General features: G+C 30.1%; 1 protein-coding gene across 8 annotated transcripts in view; it reads left to right on the forward strand.

The window, feature by feature from the left end:
* The first annotated feature begins 6029 nt into the window (after positions 1-6029).
* The window catches only part of LOC108561360 (talin-2), a 33952-nt gene continuing 22022 nt past the window's right edge, over positions 6030-17959 (forward strand). For 4 of the 8 annotated variants that reach the window (XM_017919253.1, XM_017919254.1, XM_017919255.1 and 1 more), the window contains exon 1: positions 14048-14173. The gene's annotated coding sequence lies outside the window, so the exon portion shown is untranslated. Of the gene's footprint in view, positions 6103-14047; positions 14174-14381; positions 14667-17959 lie in introns of those variants that run through there. The other 4 variants (XM_017919248.1, XM_017919252.1, XM_017919250.1 and 1 more) reach the window with 3 other exon arrangements.

Here is a 17959-nt window from a genome sequence, read left to right on the forward strand (position 1 = left end):
ATCGCAATTGTTACTATGTTGTAGTCTTTGTTAAAGATGAATATCAGTGTATAATAGTTATTAATGATATTTTTTTATGTCATATAATTTTATTCGCAATATGTTCATCAATGAACATTGGTTAATTTAATATTGTGATTGACAATAGATAGATAATATTTCCCGATGGATAGTTACCATTATGATGATTTGAACATTAATAATTACATAAATCTATATACTAAATCTAGTGGTTTGCAACGCTTCAGCCAGTTTATGGTTTCACTGTTGTCGAGTAGGCCAATATAACATTAGTATGTGACTCCAGTCTATCTTGGTATCTACTACTAAATGTTGGTATTGTATCCTCGACCATATCTATATGAAGATCTTCGTGTATTTCTTTATTCCTGACGAACGATAGAGCCCTAATAATATTTCTTAGGCATTTTGATTGGAACCTTTGTATAATTTGTATGTTTGATTTACTGGCAGCACCCATTAACGATATAATCTCATTTATTTACAATTTTTAAGGTTGCTACAAATTTAATGTCAGTTGTTAAGGATGAAAATAAGGACGAAGATTAAGATAAGAAAATTATGGAACTTTTGATAATTGCAAAACAAAAGGTTAAGAAAGCTACTTAAGTTACTAAAATAAGATCGACTGTAGAGTGGAAGATACAAATATCTTATAATAAAGGAAATCACAAAGTATTTAAATTATCTAATAAATAATGTTAAAATCAATTTTGAAAGTTTGTAAACACAAATATTTGGATTATTTTTAATAAATCTATGAATGAAATGTGATTATTATACTTTCGTTAACAAATGACTTATAATAAAAGAAATCACAAAGTATTTAAATTATCTAATAAATAATGTTAATTCAATTTTGAAAGTTTGTTAACACAAATATTTGGATTATTTATAATAAATCTATGAATGAAATGTTATTAGTACACTTTTGTTGTAATTAATTGTTCTAGCAGAAATTAGAAAATTATGGAACTTTTGATAATTGCAAAACAAAAGGTTAGGAAAGCTACTTAAGTTATTAAAATCACATCGACTGTAGAGTGGAAGATACAAATAACTTATAATAAAGGAAATCACAAAGTATTTAAATTATCTAATAAATAATGTTAATATCAATTTTGAAAGTTTGTTGATAGAAATATTTGGATTATTTTTAATAAATCAATGAATGAAATGTTATTAGTACACTTTCATTGTAATTAATTGTTCTAGAAGAAATTAGAAAATTATGGAACCTTTGATAATTACAAAACAAAAGGTTAAGGCTACTTAAGTTACTAAAATCAGATTGACTGTAGAGTGGCAGATAAAAGTGACACATAATAAAGGAGTATTTAAAATATCTAACAAATAATATAAATCAATTTTGTAAGTTTAAAAAATAAAATATTTGGATAAAATTTATGAATGAAATGTGATTAGTAAATATACATTTTCGTTGTAATTAATTGTTCTAGCAGAATTTAGAAAATTATGAATATAAAAAAGTTAAGAAAGCTACTTAAGTTACTAATATATCAGATCAGATACTAATATTTTGAAATTTTATAAAAATAAAATATTTGGATAAATTTATTACAGTTCAGTCTATTTCTACAATTCTTCTGAACAAGTCTTATAAAAGACTTATTAATGAAGATTTTCTGGTAATTATAGAAGAAATACAGTAAATGTTGATTAAAAATATGAAATTACAAAATTTTCCTAATTCTCAAAGTTAACTGAAAACGCTGAAATTATTACAGTTCAGTCTGAATTTCAGACAATTATTTAATGAAGACTTAATAATGATGATTTTCTGGTAATTATAGAAGAAATACAGTAAATATTGACTAAAAATATTGAAATATTAGTGTACTGTTAAAACTTGATGAAATTACAAAATTTTCTTATTTAACAATTAACTGAAATTATTACAGTTCAGTCTGTTTCTACAATTCTTCTGAACAAGTCTTATAAAAGACTTATTAATGAAGATTTTCTGGTAATTATAGAAGAAATACAGTAAATTTTGATTAAAATTTATGAATGAAATGTGATTAGTAAATATATACTTTTGTTGTAATTAATTGTTCGTGCAGAATTTAGGAAAAGAAATAGAACAATGAATCATTCGGTAACGAACATTAATAATTTTAAAGGGCGATGGATGCGAAAGGGCGAAGGGTCCCGCTTATAAAAAAAAGAATATATTTGTGGGGATGGCAGCGGCATAAAGAAGGGCACCCATAAAGTGGCAAACAATAAATAAAAAGAATTGCAAAAAATTGAAGTAATGCGGAGCGGCGAATCATCGGCATTTGCATTATGGAACTGCTCGACGGTTATGATGAATAAGAATGGGCCGGAGCTCATCAAGCGTATTGGACTAAGCATGGGGGAGGATTTCGCAAGGGTTCATATATTTATGTGCGGGGTGGTAGAAACTGGGATCCGCGAATACACTTAACGATATTGCTGGGGTCGGTTTATTACATTACCAACTTCACTCATTATAATTATAGAGTCGTTAAAACGACACATCGTTAAGAATTAGCGAGAGCTGTTCATTCGTCAATGGCGAATGAGGAAGGGCGCTCACTCGGGCGATTATTAATAAAAAAAAACGTCCCCCTTAGCGTTTCCTTCTTTATTTCTCCGGTTGTAAAGCGATTTGTTGTTCTTGCTGTTGCATCGACCGTCCCGATTATCCGGAGATCGCAAATGCATTAATCTCAGTTTACGACACGACACGGTCACATTACGTATGTAATTAATCGCCATGCATAATAAGCAGCGATCCATAATTTTATTGATACAATTACCATCCTCATCCTCGTCATGTTTCCATCCATAAACACCATCCAATCATTCTCATTGTTATTGGTCCCTTGCATTAAAACTATAACTGGATCCCCAGACACTTACTCACTATTCGAATTACAAGCCAAAAGTAAAACATCTTCAATATATTAATATTTGTTTATGATTAAATTGGCATACTTCAGATAATTAAAAGATGACACTTTGGTTGTCGTACATAAATTATTCATAAAGTGTATTCTAAAACCAAAACCATTTCAACTATAATAATTCATGTAAAATTGTATAATTGTGATTAATAATAATGAAATTTGAAAAATAACACAAATACAACATGGAATATTTCAAAAGATATTTTATGTATTACATTATGATAATCATTTAATAACAGATAACAAATATTAATATTACACGTAAAATTTAAAACATCTCATATTCATATTTATAAAATAAGCAATCAATTTGCAATTTTTACATATTTTCTTGTTAAAAATTTTTCCTTCATTTGAGCATTCTAATATCTTCAAAAGATACTATTTTTCAATTATTTCTTTTTTATTTTTGATAGTAATTTATATTAATCAACTTTTTTTTAAATAATACCATATAAACATAGTCAAAAGTCTTAATTTTTGATATTCAATTTTTAAATGTTTATTAGGCATTGTAACCGAACGACCGAACAACCGAAATACCGTCTATCGAAATCCCGACTATATCAAAATCTCGACAATCATAATCCCAACTGTATCAGAATCTCGACAAACATAATCCCGACTATATTGTTATATGTTATATTACGATATATTACCGGCATTTTTTAAAATTAAAAATTGTTAATTCAAAAACTTGATTAACAATTACCTAAAAAGTTTTTAAAAGAGTTTAATACATTAACAAAAATATAATATACAAAAACGCTTTTACTTAATAATTATAGCAAAATTTATTAAAAAAAAATTAATTAGTTTAATACATTACAAGATCCAGCAGAACACTTTTTTTTAAATATTCATATCCAGTTCTTTCTGAGAATTAAAATGTGCATTCAATTCTCAATTATGCATTTTTCGAATACTGGAACCTCTTCTTTACACTATTTATACATCGATTTATCTACAACTGCAAAAACTACAATTGCGACTTATGCTGATGACACAGCAATTTTGGCATCAAATATAGACCCGATACTTGCAACAAACGAACTTCAAAATTGCTTGAATGAAATAGAAAAATGGTTGAAGAAATGAACAATAATGAACAATAATGAACCAGAAGCTGATGATGCCATGGAAAAAAAAACACATAACAACTAAACGTAAGCAATTAGGAATTAAATTCGCTAAATTATACTGGTTAATAGGGAGAAGATCGCAGTTGTCACTAGAAAACAACATTTTAAAACCGGTGACGGGAACAGCGAGCAACTCAAACATAGAAGTAAGTAATTCAACGTTTTCAATCGAAAAAACGACGTTATCCACAATGACCTCCAAATTAATACCGTGAAAAATGAAATCTAAAGTTTAGTGAGCGATATCAAAACCAGTTAGAAAAGCAACCCAATACTCTAGCAATGAATTTATTAGATAATAGTGAAACCCCCCATAGACTAAAAATGTATAACATCCTTGATCTCCCTTATAGATTTTAAAATTAGAACAACGTTTTTTAGTTATTTGCTTTTATTGTTCAAATTAATATTTATTTATATTATTTAATTTGGAAGGTTTCCTATGGGAAACTATTCCGCTCAGTGTGATATTTTGTTACAGTTTCAAAACTATTTACTCGTTGCCAGGATTTGGCAGTTTGCAAATAATAAATTTATTTATTTTGATCTTTTTACAAAGCGATTTCTCTTTTAATATATATTGTTACATTTGTTTTGTTAATGATTACCGGTGCGCTGGAAATTTTAATTCAACTGATAAGTTGTGTTACTTCGAGCACAGTTATACCATCTTATTGATGTATATTCCTAAATTTTAAAAGATTGTGCACAAATTGGACAAAATACGAAAACTATCACAATCTTGAATACGTAAAATTAATTCTGATTTTAATTCCGTGATTAGTAGTATTTTGTTGGTAACTAATTGATTGCAGATTTTGTCACATTCGGTCTTAACATATTCTTTTGTTTTGTCAACGTGTTTAAAGGACCTAACATATTGTTTCCTTGTTGTTTGGACTTCCGCCTTTTATTTATCAATTTATCAATCATAAATATATAGGTAATATTAGTTTTACGTTATTTTTACAAAATTTCAATATTCAAATCAATAAGATCTATTGCATTATGTCAATTGATTATTGGATAATCAAAGAGATTTTCTTCATAAGTTATTTTTTGACGTACTATTGAAACATTGTCGGATTTTGCTTATAATTGGTAAAACATTTTCAAGTGAAACACAAAATTTTATTGCAATTATACCATTAATTGGAATAAAATAATGGAATTGTATTACATTCATTAATTGCTATTTTTTATACAGTGGAACCTCGCTTAACGAATTTAATCCGTTGCAAAAGTTCCGGATTTTTACTAGTACTCAAAATTTACATAATATGTGTACGTACACAAGATTTAAAAATGATGCAGAAGGCGCGCAATCCGGGAATTCTCTTCTCATCGTCACTCGTTATGCGAATCGTCGTTCGTTAAGCGAGTCATTTTTCTTACAATTCATTTTGCTCGTTAAGCGACGTTCCACTGTTATTTCTTATACTATAATGATATATTATTTGTAAATAAGACAAATTATTAAAAATCTGTATATAAAAGATGATAAACTAACGGAAATGTTTAAAAAGTACTAATAATATAAATGGAAATTACAAAATAAATGAAATATTATATACAAAGTTTATCAAAGTAAAATAATTAATAATACTGATGTTTGTTAAATATTTATATTCTATTAATTGACAGATAGTAGTAGATACTAATTTTAGTATCTGCATTTGTTAAATGGTTTTCCTCATACATTCCAGAAAGTATGAAAAATTATAAGTCTTGAAAATAGTAAATACAAAATTACATTCTGCGAAATATGTTGCATAACTAATGAAAGCTGCAAAACGCGTTACTAACGTTTGTTTGGCAGCTTGAAAATCGGGAATTCCAAATCGAGATTGTGTTATCTCTGGAATTGATTTAGAAACCGCTTCCTCTCCAAACATTCAAGTGTTAGTAAAGTGAGTGTACATGTAATATACGAAACGATACGTGCAATTTTTGAGTGTTGTAGGATTAAACTTGATTACAAAGTAAGTACTATTTATTAATTTAGAACTAGCTTTATGGTACTTTCAGATGATGGCGCGAGTACGATAATAAAAACGAAATTCATAATATATTTATGTTTTTTTGTGAGATTGAAATACGGGGGGCGGTGGTGGTTTCGTCGGCGCCAGCGGCGAGTGTGTAAAATGAAATATCTCAGTTTCTGGCATCGAAAGTTTTTATCGCAGTTATAATTCTTCTAGTGCATTAGTCGTGGTAAACAAGGTCGTAAAAGAAAAGCGAAGGAAGGAGAGAGGACTTCTGTGCAGCAGCAGTTTCATAGAAAAGGGTCCTTTTTTCCATCTTCTCTTTCTCTATCGTCGTTTGCGCGTTTCCGTTCGTCGTGCTGACGCGCTTCCGGCCGCACTCGACTGTAACAGAAATTATTTGGAATGCGAATTCACCATCCTCCCTACCGATGTGCCATCAATCGACACACGACACGCACTTCTCCCCATTCTTTCGTCTTCGTTCGCTCTTTTTTGTTGTCCTTCTTTGTTGAGAACATACAAACTGCAGTCTTTTTGTCGGCGAATGATTTTGCACCATTAAGCACATCGTTTATTATTTTCAATGAAAATACATGGATATTGTAATGGAAAATCTCCCCAGTCCAGTTTTGAAATAACGGAACAACATTAACATTTCTATACAAAATTATAATAGTAATACAAGCAATTTTCTAACAAAACATTAATTTGCAGTTAGCCCTCTATTTACATACTTAATACAGTCACTTCTTCAATGCTATACATAAATTAAATTCAGTAAAATCTCTCTAATAGATACAATTATTTAAACTTCTTCAAAAAAATCTTAACTTTTAAAAAATCTTTCAAAAATAGTAAAAGAAAAATCTCGTAAAAATATGTTTGCATACAAGAAATAAAAAATTAAATAAAATTTCTTAAAAATAAATACAAAAGTTTTGAAAAAGTTAAATCTGAAATTTTATTATACAAGTTATGTGTTGTAACATTATAATGGTGTAATTCTCAAGAACAACCATATAATTAACTTCCTATTCACATAGTGTTGATATAATTATTAAATTATATAATTTTCTTGTAAAAATTTCGAATAATAATAATTAGTTTAAAGACATCATCATCAAGTAATCTTCTTTATATTTGCAAATAGTAATTTAAAAAAAATATATATATAAATATTATTCTCATTAAAATCGTTGGTTTTTTATATTAATCAGTTTTTGTATCCATTTATTGTTCGATATCGATTTTTATTCATAAAACATACATGAAAATAAAAAAAGTTCGAGAAAATAAGTTATGTTGGTGATGATAAAGGTTCTTCCTCATTTTACATTTTTTGTTTTTGTCTTTGAACTTCTATCAAAATTTAAATCATTTTGCATAAACTGATCCATAATTTCCTTTATAGTGGCTATTTTGTTTTTGATAAAATCAATTGAAAGTTCCTTTTGCTTCTTATTTTCAGAAATGCCATTTTTGTCATCTTCATGCACTTGTTCTATTCATTCTTTAAGATCGTCGTTGGAAAGACTTTCACCAGTTGTAATTTGTAATAAATCTTCAATATTTTGCGCATATATATTATCCAAACCTATTTCATTAGCTAGCTAGACGATTTCGTAATACTGAAACAACGTTAACCAGAGCAACGTTAAGCGGAGTCTTACTGTATATAATTTCTTGACATCTCTATAGTATATTATTATAACTAACTTAAATTTCATACAATTATTTAAATTCAATGTTAAATCCTATTTGTATCTATATAATAGATAGAATAAGTAAATTATGTTCTTAGTTAGAAAAAATATTATTCTCATAAATATACCTAAAAGGACATAAAATTTCGTGTTACAATTGTACATAATAGGTGAAGTAAAAAGTTCTAAGCTCTTTTCGTTACATGGCTTTAATGAGGCATATCTCACGATGAATAAGTTGCATCTAGTCATTCTATACTGTGACTTAAAGGAGACATAACGCTTTAAAAAAAAGTTCTTTGACAGTTGTGTTTAGTGGATCCAATTGTGTGTTAGAGCTTTCCAAATTGGAGGTAAAAAAGAGAAAATTCGATACATTTTTCAGTACGATCAAGGGGAAAATCGGAGCAGGCGGCCAAAAATGTTTGTGTTGTTTATGGACTCAATACAGTATCGAATACAATAGCAAAGCGTTGGTTACAACAACGTTCTGGAAATATCGACGTCGAAGATAAGAAATTTTGGTAGGCCGATCGTCAAAAATGTTGATAAAATTGCGAACTGGAGATTAGCCATAAAACTCACGAAGAAACAAAACGCTCAGAACTTTTTACTTCGCCCAATATTATAGAGTTAAAACAAGTAAATATGAAAGTACAACAAAGTTATATTCTGGAAATAAAATTGAATATTATTTTAATATTTTTATGTACGTTTCTTTGTTCAAGTTGAAAAGATCGATTTAAATAAATATGCAATTCATTATTCGCAAGCACTTATTTAGTGTGAAACATAAACGCCCCCCTCGAAAGAAATAAATTCAAATGCAATTCATCCGAGGCAATCGATGTCGATGGAACTCAATGGAGAAAGAACAAATGGAGCCCTCGATATTATTATGTACGAACTTTTTTTCTTCCTTTTTCTCTCTCTCGCACACACAGATTCCTTCTACATCTCTTTTCCCTCAGAGGCTCCACAATGGAGCTGGCTCGGTCCGTTAACAATCACGGGGATCCACCCTAAACTCACCATAACTCATAACTGTTACAATCTTAAGAGTCCGAAAGAGATATATGGTTGTTGTGTGCATATAGACTGAGCAACGAATTGACTAAGTGCTGTGTTTTGATTGATTAAATCGATGGCAGATCCCTTCCAAACAGATATGACTGTCGCAATTCCAGATAGTGCATTGTCCCATGCCGCTTACCCTCCCACCAATTTTGACGATAAGAAATATTTATTGGTGCAATACGCGCAATTCCCCCAAACTAAAAGCGCCACTGATTCCAGTTTAGATATGCAATGTCACTATACACAATTCTAAAGATTAAAATCTTTGACGAAAACGAATATAATTTTAATTGCAAATCAACAAATTAAATAATCTGTAAACACTTAATTAAAATCATTATCTACGAAAAAATGTGAATATTAATTACGCGATATTAAATGTAGATTACGGGCAAGAATACGATTTGAACTTTTCTGTTGACTAAATCTTGTTTATCTACTACGATTTATTTATCTTACTTATTTACAAAATTAGTTTATCTCTTATATTTTGCAAGTATACTTATTTCAACTTCCTATTACTCATTGAAAATGACATACTTCAATAAGCAAACAAAATCCAATACGCAAGTTAACAGTACGAAATTCAAGCTAAAAAATTTAAATATAATAAGCACCAGGAAAGAATAGAGCATTAGAAAAAAAAACTTACATTTTGTTCAATAAACAATCATATAATTCAAAATTTATTTACAGTATAATACTTGCTGTACAAAGCTTTAATAATATTTTTTTTAACCATTTACTTATAACCATTTACTACATAGATTAACTACAAATTTTTATTTGCCGCTAAAGAAAACTAAATTTTCTAAATAAAAAACTTGCACTTTCATGTTTTTGATCCATATATGGTCTTCTACCTATTATACCGATATTCTATACAATGCTTAGGCAATCTAGAATTTGGAAAATCATAGATTTTAAGTATTCTATGTATATCAAACTAACATTTCATCAACCTTCTACTTATTCAGTTTTTTTTTGCCAGAGAATAAAAATAATACAAAATGATTATAACGTATATTGTTTAGTCTTTACTACTAAATTAACCCTTAAAAGCCTGATTTTCCAAATTATCTTAAAAAAAACACAATACATATTTTATATATAACTTTTGTTTATGTAACGGTAACATACATACAGCCAAATATTAAAAACAAACCAATTGCAAGTGTACAATTCAATTTACAAGTCCGGTATCAAATTTGAAACTTCGGGCATTGAAGGGTTAACTTCTTAATAGTTTTCGGCATAAGTTTAAAACGCTTATATTAATGTATGTATGTAAGTTATAGGGTTTTTTTTGCAAAGTTATTGCCGATTTTTCACGAATTTTACAAATCAAAACTTTTAAATATCGTTATCACCATTTTTTTAAGTATGTATACACCTTTCTTCATCTTTCACGCAACTTTAAACATTCCATCCTTCAAGAATTTATTAAGATTTTTTATGTCGACTAAAAATTAAACGTTATTGCGGTTAACAACATTCTGCAAAGACCCAAATAAATGGGAATCAGAAGGTGCTTTGTCTGGTATATAATATGGATGGTGTAATACAACTTAGTCTTCAACAATTTTAGTGGAATAGTAAAACTAACTGGTAATATCGTTATTTTTGTCACTTAGATTGTTGTTTTTGATATTTTTAATATCGCTCCAATTTCACGTGTCATGTAGGGTTAATATCGATTAATGTCTGGATTTCATCATTTTGGATAACCCAAAACAATCAGATTTAGAGCGTTAGAATAAGTTGAGAACCATAAACGTACTCTATGACATATTAGAAAAAATATATTATATAAAGGAAGTAATTGAAATATTGTCTACAATTATTTTGATTAACTTTGTATATTAGTTATAAACCAATTAAAACAATATTGTTCATATTTTATGCATTATAACAGGGTCTATATCGCAAACCCGACAACCGAAAGACCGTCTATCGAAATCCCGACATTCGAAATCCCGAGTGTATTGAAATCCCTACGTTCGAAATCCCGACTACCATAATTCCGACAATCAAAAGCCCGACAGTGTCTTTTATTATTATAATTTTTACAATAACATTTATAAATTATTGTACTATATTTTAATAGGTAAGACGGATACTGAAAAAAATATTTTTAAGACCTAGGTCGATATTAATTGTTGTTATTTATTCTTAATAACAATAAATAATATTAATAATTATTGTATATTTTTTCGTTGACTTATTCATTATAAAATTTAAGAATATGAAATATTCTATAATAAAATTAGTTTATTTCGATACAGTCGGGATTTTGACATAGTCGGGATTTCGATATAGTCGGGATTCCAAACGTCGGGATTTCAATACACTCGGGATTTCGAACGTCGGGATTTCGAACATCGTGATTTCGATAGACGGGATTTCAGTTGTCGAGCTTGCGATTGCCACCGTTATAACATTGTGTAACCAAAAGTCATTGTCACTATAAGAATTTTAAAGCGACTTGTATTAACTTGAATAATAAAAATGTAAGTTATTTAATGTTAAATAAATTGCAGGTACTAATGTTATTAGTATTACTGGCTTTGATTAAATAGAATGAGAGTGAGACAAATATTGTTTAAACTTTAGTCCTAGAGCGGGAAAGAGTGTGTTTGTCTCGCAGTTTCGTCATTCAACCTCGCATCGATGTAGCGAACGTAGTAAGCGAGTAGGTGTTGGAAATAACCGATTTCATCCCACGAAGATTGAAAGTTGGCTGGGACGCGTAGGTGGTCCGGCACGAAATGGGGCATGGAACGCGGCACCACAGACCACTATTTCCATTCATAAAGACAAGACCTGTCACCTCCAAAGCACTTTGCATACGAGAAATCTATCCTTAGCCTTCGATGCGAAGAAGACTTCATCCATCCATCCGATCTATCTGATCCATCACCATTCCATGCCGGAAACACGCCATCTACATCCGTCTACATCAACATCGAAGAATGTCATTCGCGAAACATGGAGATGTCTTCGGAGCGAGGGTGTAGGTTGTTATTTTGCGCAATAACGGAGGTTCGGCAATGAGCAATAAAGTGCTCCTCGCCACCCATAAATAACCCATTAGAAAGTAGGGGTTGGCCACCCCACGGACGCTGACAAACGATGGCCCTATGGGACCGCTCATGCGGAAAGACTCTCTTGTCTTGTCAAGCAGGACCATAAACATCGACTTTTCAGGACGGCAACGAAATCCTTTTTAATATTCATATTCCGGGCAATGCCAGAACCGTTTAGGTGACAATAAACGTACTTATATATTAATCCAGCCGTCATGCATGATCACACCTCAACCGTCCCCATGCACACAACTAGCATTTTATCGCCTTGCTCACATCCAACCACATTTTATCACATATTAAAACATTTCACATTTCAACATTTTTCGATATTAACACACAAATTTATTGGACAGTTTAATACTTATAAAATGCCGCCATTCATTCCGAACAGCATTGCATAATATTTATTAATAAAAACCTTATGTCATAGCTTAAATATCTTATTGATCATCAATATAGTAATAAACTGAAATCGCAATGTAAACATAACACGCCCGCATTTAAGAAATGAACAAGTAAAATTGCGTTCAATAAGGTTATTACAAAATATGAGTAGTATAAGAAAATTTTAACTTTAGAAAACAGACTTTTTGCAGCAAAAACCGTACCTAAATTTTTTGTTATAATAATTTTTTAAAAATCTCAATCATAATATAAAATATATATAATATTTGTGTTTTGTTCTTGTGTTTGACTCCTTAAGAGCCGCAGTTTGGCCACCTCTGTTATATAAAATACTCATAAACTACATATGTCCAGGGTTCTTAAAATGTGCGGAGCTAAAAAAAACGCCTCCAAAGAAATTAAGTATTATAAATACATTATGTATTATATAACAATATTTTACTGTTGCAAAATCGTTAAATACACCATGAGGGCCAGGACTCCAAGAAATGCGCTTAACTCGTCTCGCGCCGTTCCTGTATAAATCACCCCAAATTTAGTCACTATTTTAAACATCGTTAAATTCCGTGAGATTGTTATTAATGATATATAAATATAGAATCTATATGTTTAAAATAGTATTTTGTATTGTCCGGAAATTTCGTGCCGTGCCGGAAATTGGCGTTGCAGAAAATAAAAGTTTTGATTTAGAATTTTAATGAAAAAAATATTTTTATTAATAAAATGTACTAGAAGTAATTGCATATAAATATCAAGCAAAGATTAGCATTAGTCTCTGTCAATAAATGTAAATAAAATATATATTTACATACAAGTGCAGCAAATATTAAAATTGTAAATTAATTTCAAATTAGTTAAAATTATATAGGCTATATTATCTTATCAGTTTCATAATAATAACAAATAATTACATAGACAAAATATTGTCTGGTTTTAATACGAATATTTGGTAAGAAATGTATCAAATACAAAATAATAAAAAAATAGTTTGCACTTAATTTGATGTACTACAAATTAAAATATCATTATCTAAATAAATTATCAATGTTTGTAAATATTACGTAAGATTTGTTAATCTAAGAAAATATTTTCAAAATTTATTGTAGATAATATTATTTGTTTTGAGTTTATAAATCAAAAAAATGTAAAATATTGTATAATACAACGAATAACCAATAGAAATCACCAAATAAATACACTATGATTGAAAAAAATAAAGTTTTATTTATAAATGATTAATTGAATTTTCACAAACAAAAAAATCAAGTTTTCGATAACTAATATACGGAAAGAAATAACAAGTTCGTTAGTGAGCACGTTTTATTTTAGTTAATATAGATTTTGTTTATTTATTTACTATAAGTAATTGACCTATAGTCTTTATTGATAGTAAATTAGATGTTACAACTTAAATCTGACTGAACTGTAATCTAAATGCAATGTAAAATAGATTGATACAACTGAATCGTTTGAATTGAGTCGTACGCATTATTTTTGTTACGCAACTCGCATATTGAGAGATAGTACGTAGAATGTGGGAAGATAAATAATGGTTATGAGAGTGGTAACAAAAAAAAAAGTACGAAGGCAAAAATAATCGGTACGCCTATGATCTGGAAGGCTGGCGTATGTTGGTAGGCAGTAGTTTCGGCATCGGTCGTTGGCGGCGCCGTCAGTCAGTCGAATCTAAAGTGAGCTGGGCGTGTATTAAGTACTAAAGTTTAACAATCTTATGCGAACAAATGTGTTGTTCCTGCAAGTAGAAATGTGCAATGTGCGACCATTCCTAAGGTAAGTTCATCCCTATATTGATAAAAATTAAAGAAACGAAAAGTGGAAACGATTTTTTCATCTCCTCCGATATCTTCGTTGAACGACATTCAGTCAGTAGTCTCACCATCATTGCATCCGTTCGGCATCTGTTTTGATGCCGTCTCCTTCGTAATGGGATAAAAATAAATACCTTATCTCATACGACTACGCTCGCTCATCGCTCAATTCTATAGTTACAATCGCCTCTGCGTTCATCAATACCAAACGAGAATTAGGTTAGGTCGAGAGTGTAGGGGGTTGCCATCCCTTCGCACCACCGATCCCTTTTTTTTTACATTTTAAGGTTATGGACATACGGACCTATCGCCGTGCTATTGTTGTTCAAGTGCTTTTTTAGCTGTCAGTTTGACAGTTGTTGCGGCCCCCGCGCGTATTGATTGCAGCAGAAGTGGTGACACCGAGTGAGAGAGCGCGAGTGAGATCGTGTGGGCGGGTGTCGCTTCTCTCTTGTGTATGTATCTGTGCCATAATACAATTTACTAATAATTTAATTTCCAACGTGATGCGAGTTCGCAGCTAATCGATAGTGAAGGGTCGTGTGCTGAGGGCCTTCCGTGTGTTTCCCTGCAACGATCGGCCCTTCGCCGCTTCCTCCTCATCACTGACTACAGTGTCGTAACACGAGGGGCTTTCCCTCGTGACGTTTGGGGAGTATCGTACGCCGGAACAGCGGGTGCGTGCGCTCTTCTCGGGGGTTCACCCTGTTTGAGCCAAGGGATGCCTCTTCTCCCGAATGATACTACATAGTGTTTCCATCCGTTTGCATGACATTCCGCGCATAGGTTTTAAATTACATGTTTGTTATTATTATAAACCTGATAAGATAAACCCAAGCATTACAATCACTGCATACTTGCTTGATTATATAACATTAAGTAAAATACCAATATTTGTTTAATTTTTTCAAGTACAAGAATTTACTACATTACATCTAATTTTAATGCATAATTTAATTTAATTTTAACCTTTACATCCTTTGGCAATTAATGAAGCATAAATATAAGTTTATTTTACTGAAAAAAAACTGTTTTCTATACAATCTAAATTGAATGTAACTTACTTCTTTCTTTAATTGATAATTATTTCTTAAGATTATTTGATATTTATGTATGTCATATGATTGCAACATTATATGAGTACTGTAGTATTGATAAGAATATTACCATGTTAAAGTAACATTCTAATTCATTTGATTTAATTTTCATTAAATTGCATTCAATCTGTTATTAAGAGAACTTGCTCAAATATCGCAACAATCAATATTTTTCTACCAAAGTCATGAATATCACAATATTTTTATAATTGTAAATTTAATGAAATTTCCCTTTAACCCCTTGTTAACGCCTTATAATAAATCTGTTCGCTTATATACAGTGTTTCCTCCCGTACGCTTGGATTCCGGCCACTCTAAACAAGAACCAATTTTACCCTTCCTCCATCGTAAATATTTATACGCGTTCTAATTGAATCGTCTTTTTTTTTATTTACTTACTCGCGCACGATTCTCGCATCACATGGCCCATGCACTTCTTTCTCTTCTATATTTAACAGTTGTACGTAGATAATAAGCGACTAATTGCACCAAACGTTATCGGCCTACATCCAAGTTTATTAATAATCTTGATGCAAGATTTCATATCGACATTGCTTACAAAAATAGAACTTACTAGTAAGAGCTTAGTGCGACTTATACTTCTACTAATTGTCTAAACTACAATCAAGATTTATGTAATAAACAAATGAATGTAAAAATACAATAATTAGATATAGAATTTATGACTACTTTATATTAAAGTAAACCTATAAATTTTGTATTATTATTTTTAATCATAACTTTACCAGGCAACTAATTTCTACATAAAATTATCAAATACCGACATTTCCGATAGATTACAGTTGGTTTATATCTTCCGGGTTTGTGTTTTCAGTGGTTATTTTTTTTTTATCTCGGATATTATTATCACACGAAATATTCTCTTTTATAACTTCGTACATTTAACAATACCTATAGTTTTGGTTTTAATGAAATAATTGTATTTGAAAATTAACTGGTGTTAATGTAATTTCATAATTGTTATTTGTAATCCGATCGGTCAATAGAACATCAACTTTGTGGAAGCGTTGTTAATTTTGTGTTTGTGTTTAGCAATTTGCGTGCACGACTATTGAATTTGCTTTTGATATTAGTGGGAATGAACAGCTGTAGCTCAATTCACTTACTCGCAAATAGAATACACGAAACTATAATCTGCTTTCACGAAATGTTTGCATACATTTAATATTGTAAAACAATATAATTTTGGTTGAAATATATTAAATTTTATTAAATTCTTCGGATCTTCATTGTTTTTTTTTTTAAATTATATAATATTTGTTATTTTTACCACTAAATAATGTAATTTTGCTTCTGTAATATTCTTTATTGTGATAATATTTGCTACTAAAGATTATAAACTCACTTCTAAATTGCTGTCATAAAAAAATGTTTTAAAGTAGTTAACAAAACTTACAAAACAAATATTCATGGTTCAATTTCAACTCATACTTGCATATCAATGTCTCTGATTCATTTGACTAAATAAATAAAGACTGATAAAGCTGTGAATTCTATAGCCATGTGTCCGTTTTATTGCTATCTTCAGAAGTGAGTCATTTGAGGAGAATAGCTTACATGATATTACGAACTCGATACTGGCCGTTGCCCATATTTGTATGGATGATAAATAAATAGGTGAAATAAGTTTGAAATTCTGCGCACTACTATTTACTCTTTAAATCCAATTATTACAAATAATTAAATTTGATATTTATGTTCCATTGATTGCCAATTATTATGTGCCCCAATTAGTTCATACACATTTCCAAATAAATTGAATTCGTCATAAATATTGATAATGAATTAAGTGTAATACATGATTCAAATAATGTTTTATTAGAAGAATTTATTACTAACAGAATGTTGAGATTGCAGGAATTGTATGCAAAATTAAATCAGCGGTTAGTAATTACGCATTTCCTTAAAGTATTTTAAATGAATCGACTTTCACTTTGGCTTCCAGGTTTGATGTTTACGTTAAGAATTGGTAAGCATAATTGGAAGTCAATTTAGAGAATAACAAGAAGCTGCGCCATTGATTTACTTAATTAAGTTTATTAAGTAACTTTGATGCTCTATAAATTTAATTAGTTTGCTTCTCTTCGTTTTGCATTATGTTGTAACTATATTACTAATCAAATATTAAATTTCAATTAGCTCTGAAAGTTCTTGCTGCCGAAGCCTGACTTTTGCTCGAGTTGTAAGCTCTGAAAATAACATTATTACAGCGCGTCCATCTGCAATGAGAGAGAGTCTAGGAAGCCGGGAATTACTCATCGTCCGGGAATAGATTTTCATCTATACAGAAAAGCCAAAACAACAATACCGTCGCTGTTTTTGGGTCTTGTGCGGAAAGTGACATTGAATTTTAATTTAAAAAATTATATATATTTATTTATATTTGGAGATAGATGCGTGACTAAGCGACTCGACCTTGACCGGTATTTGAATATTTTGTATCTATCGGTTAAGCAATTGCATGCATGTTTGTCCGGAGTTCCTGTCTTCGATTTTAATTTCGCTGATGGTAGTAAATGTGCTGCTTCTTGGTTCACTCTTTACTCGTAGGTTAAGATCTTTCTGTCAGGTCTAAAACTGTGCGCGTCCATTAATAGAACGACGTACGGGTGTATTTGTATACATTTCCG

This window comes from Nicrophorus vespilloides, unplaced genomic scaffold, assembly GCF_001412225.1.
Source record: "Nicrophorus vespilloides isolate i.1.1-1 unplaced genomic scaffold, Nicve_v1.0, whole genome shotgun sequence".
Classification (NCBI taxonomy): Eukaryota; Metazoa; Arthropoda; class Insecta; order Coleoptera; family Silphidae; genus Nicrophorus; species Nicrophorus vespilloides.